This window comes from Trachymyrmex septentrionalis, unplaced genomic scaffold, assembly GCF_001594115.1.
Source record: "Trachymyrmex septentrionalis isolate Tsep2-gDNA-1 unplaced genomic scaffold, Tsep1.0 scaffold22, whole genome shotgun sequence".
NCBI classification, from domain to species: Eukaryota; Metazoa; Arthropoda; class Insecta; order Hymenoptera; family Formicidae; genus Trachymyrmex; species Trachymyrmex septentrionalis.
Genome location: NW_017305375.1, coordinates 5,540,655 through 5,545,278, shown reverse-complemented (window position 1 = coordinate 5,545,278; position 4,624 = coordinate 5,540,655). Strand labels below are relative to the sequence as shown.

Sequence of the window (4,624 nt, the reverse complement as noted above, 5' to 3'; positions counted from 1 at the left end):
TAAATAACAGCGGTGTAAAGACTCTTTATGTATAAACAAAATAAACAAAATAAATGGCGAAAAAGAGTCGTAGCATAATATATATAATTAAATAAAAAATTAATTGTTAAAATATTTATATTACGTAGTATATTAATTATTTAAATATTATACGTACAAATACAAATACAAATATTTATATAAAGTTAATTATATCAGTTTATTATAAAACAGATTAATTAATGTACTCGTATATATGTAGAAATAAGTATATAATAAAAGAAATTAAATAGTTTAGATTCTAAGAGTACAAGGTAAATACATTAAATTTTTACATAATTCAAAATATGATAACCTACTAGGAATAAAAAGTTTATTCTTCACTAGAAATTCTGCACAGAATCATTTTTTATATTAAGAATCATCGATAGAAAATTATAATTCCCCTATAAAGAAAAAAAAAATGATACTTTTCGCAAAACAGAAAAGGAACGATCTATATTCAATATATTATTTAATCGAATGCTAAGAACATACCTTTATCTTATTCCTAAATCTACCGCTTCAAAATAATCATTTTATCATTATCATCATCTATAAGCCATTCGCGATTCTCAAATAATTTCTTCCAAATATTCTGCAAAAGTAAATGTTTGTATTACTTATACATTAAATTATATGAATAAATTATATACTAAACATGTATTGACTATAATTAATATAGGTGCATATATAACTGTACGTTAAATCTAATAAACTGCTCTTACAATTAATAAACATTTTAATGACTGTTGTCTAAACAATCGCTATTTTAAGGTATTTTTCCGACAAATTAAGTTTTTACAGATTTTTTTTGAAATTTGGATATTATGTTTAAAATAATTTTGTTTATATATGATTAAAATTTTAAAAATCCTAACGGTACCGAAATGGAGATATTCACCTTCAAAGTTTCAGCTTTTAATACATAAACTCTTTTATCAAGTCTTATCAAAAACAGCGTTTTAATACTTTGTGCAGCAAAAATCTTCTACAGATTAAAAAAATAAATAAATATGTAATGTAGAAATATTATAGGAATTTTATAAAAACAAATGAGGTGCTAGCGGTGCCGTTTCTGAATTAGAGTAGTTTAAATCTGTAATTTGATGGAATTCTCCTCGCACGTTGAGCGGCGAGACAAGGACATGCTGTTATTACATTTTAACTGTCTTCAGCGTGAACTAATGTTTGTGTACACAGATACGATATTTATGCGTGTATGTTTGTACGATTGCCTCAAAAGTTTCTTTCTTCAGAAAGCACGCGCGGAGAGGCATATTCGTAGATTGTATTAATTTTTTAGCGCGATTGTAGCCGGAGAAATACTTTAACTTGTAAAAAGTTTATTTCTACTTCGGCAATTGTTTAATAAACACTTTTATCGTTCAATAAATGCGTTTATTGCATTAATTACATTTTAATTTATTCGTAATTACCTGCTAATTCCTGGATTATATCATCAGTGATACTCGACGGGCAAGATGTTAATTGGAATATCCTTGAAACAATTCATCGTTTTGTGTGAGTAAATGTAAAATCTATCTTACATATTTTCTGTAATGAAACATTTCAAAATGTGCACAACAATCGAAGATTACCGATGTATTAAGTATATTAAACGACTGAAGCCTCCCTGGATAGCAGTTCTATCACATGTGGACAAAATTCATTAATATATAAGATCGAAGTTGAGCAATATGGTGTAGAGTTGGATTAGATGCATCTACAAATACTGTATAACCATACACGAATCCTGCGGGATAATATTTGAACGCTGTATCTATCGCTAGCGCACTGACCTAAAAAATCGTACATCGAAAAATTGCGAATTGGAAATATGTATTCGTTCAAACTGTTACATTGTTTTTATTTTTACCTTAAATAAATCTAACACTTTGTGTATTCTTGGATCATGCCGTGCAGCGCGCAATAAGAATTAATCTTCCTTTGTCCGGCTTCTGTAAGGGTAAACTAAATATTATATAAACTAAATATAAACAAAGAATTTCAGATTTTTTTTTTAAAAGTTAAATATACTCGTACATATTTTACAGTGATACGCATCTTATTATTATAAATTTTTAAAAATTCTTTACAAAATATTCTTGCCAATATACATATATTAACAAAAATGGAAACAAAAGTTAACACAAATTTATCTACAAAGCAACGTATTATTAAGGTTAAAGTTGCAATTTGGTGAAGTATTTCTTACACATAAAACAAATAAAAGTAAATGCATAAAAAATAAAAAATAACTTATAATCTATCAATTCTCGTTATAATTAAATTGGTAAAATTCTAAGTTTAAAAACAATTTATATAAATTAAAATAAATAAATTTAATTAATAAAGTAAGAATATTTATATTTTTCACAATGTTTATATTTTTACAGACGAAATCGATTCTAATTAGAATGCGGAAATTATAAAATTTCAGTGAACTATTTTTAATTATGATATCATATAATCTAAGTTTGTTTTCTGGATAATAATAAAAAGATAGAAAATAAAATTTATATTCAGATCATATAATATAAGATCGCTTTAATATTAGTCTAGTTTGTGCATATGGACAGGTAAACAAATTCACTATATAATCTTACGAATTTCAGCACTCCAATAAATTCTTATATATTCTATAAAAATAATTGTTACTCCAAATCGAGTAGTATCTCCTGCAACTCCAGTCGAAATAGATCTGTATCCATGAACCATTCCGGCAAGTCGGATCGCTGCTTATAATAATTTCGTATCCTGATTTTACATTTCTCTGTATTAAATTTACGTACTCTCAAAAAACGCAAGATAAGGAAATCATTTGAATAAAAAGAAAGAGAAGTATTTCTTTCAAATAAAAAAAAAACTTCTCGTAAAATATTAAAATATAAATATTTTTCAATAAAACAATTCATTCGTGTCTGATAAAATATACATTTGTAAAATATAATATAATATATCGAAGATTCTTCTTTTATTTTGAAATAGAATAAAAACATATTTATTTTAATTATTTTTTTAAATAATTTATTTTAATTATTTGATTGTAGCTTATTTTGTTTTCTCATTGTCAGTACTGAAAATCTATAGTATATATAATGCAACCTGTAAATTTTCAATACACAGTGCAGAGCGCGAAGGACAAGATAATACTGTTTGAAGTTCATTATTTAGATTATCGAATCGACTTTTACTTTTTTAGAAATTGCGACATCTACAGTGTAGAGACACCGACGAGATACTATTAAAGACTGTCAACCTTAGGCAAATTTTCGGCGGTATAAAAAGGACCCCAAGAGCTCGGAGGTAATTAAAGAACGCTGACATTATCGACAATTAATATAAATTTGCTATTATTAACATAAATATTTGGCTCATACATTATTAAATTCATGATTTTTTATTACATAAATGTTCCATAAATAAATATGCATACTTGTAAAGCAATCAATAAAACCTGTCTAAGCATGTGCTAAAAACAAATATTTTCTATCAATTCTAAATCTACTGTTCCAAAATATTATTCAATTTAGTCATTCTCATCTCTTGTAATCCAGTCGCGATTTTCTTCGACTAATTTCTTCCAATATTCTGTAAAGATAAATGTTTATATTACATATATTGAATTAAATGCTTATGCTAGTCTTGCCAAAATACAATAGAAGTAATAAAACAAGTATTTCGTGTTCAAAATCTGATAAATTTTTAACTTTTGTGATTATTATCTTGAAAAACTCATTTCTTTTTGTTTTACTTTTTGTGATACTTGATTAACGAGAAACATTTATTAGTTTATTATCTATAAAGCGTCATATTTATTCCATTTTAATTCATCATAATTACCTGTTAATTCCTGAATTGTACCATCAGTACTACTATATTCGACTGGCAAGATATTAACTGAAACATCCTTAAAAAACTTACTGAGCAGCATGTATCGATTGAAATCTATTATCATCTTTTTCGACATAAAAGATCGAAGAGTCCTGAAACCAATCTCTACAAGCATCGATGCATGATAACAACGTTTATCGACTGTATTCTTATAGTTCTGTCACGTGTGTGCTATTTTCTTTAATACAGAAGATCCAAATTGCAAAACGTGATGTATATTTGGATTGAGCGAATCAATGATCAATACATGCAGAGATATTGAGGCAGCTATGGCGCGATCCTACATCGCTATTAACATCACACAAATCTGGAATTCGAGAAATAATGAGCACCAATTAAAAATATTTGTCCATGGCATTAATTGCAAATCCATCGCATTACACTGTTTGTGAGTTACTTGCTTATAAATCATTTTAATGCTATTTTAATTTTTACTTTAATTAAGTCTGATAATTTGTGCATTCTTGGATTATATCGAGTAGGACGCATAATTAAATTAAAATTAATGATAACCAATCTTGATTATTCAATTTGCACATAAGTAGATATATCCTAAATGTAAACAAAATATACTCATTTCAGAATTCTTTGCAGAGGTCAACAAAATTTTTAGTTTTAGAATGATGCATTTAATTATACTAAAAATAAGTTTTATTTCTTAGTAAAATATTTTTGCTAAAATACAAAAAAAGTAATAAAACAAAGTAGA

The 4,624-nt window shown here is 26.2% G+C and overlaps 2 pseudogenes; both read right to left on the bottom strand.

Annotated features, from left to right (window-relative positions):
• Positions 1–1,670: 1,670 nt before the first annotated feature.
• On the bottom strand, positions 1,671–3,348 carry LOC108748237 (annotated as a pseudogene).
• Positions 3,349–3,550: 202 nt separating this feature from the next.
• Positions 3,551–4,624, bottom strand: part of LOC108748236 — a 3,021-nt pseudogene continuing 1,947 nt past the window's right edge.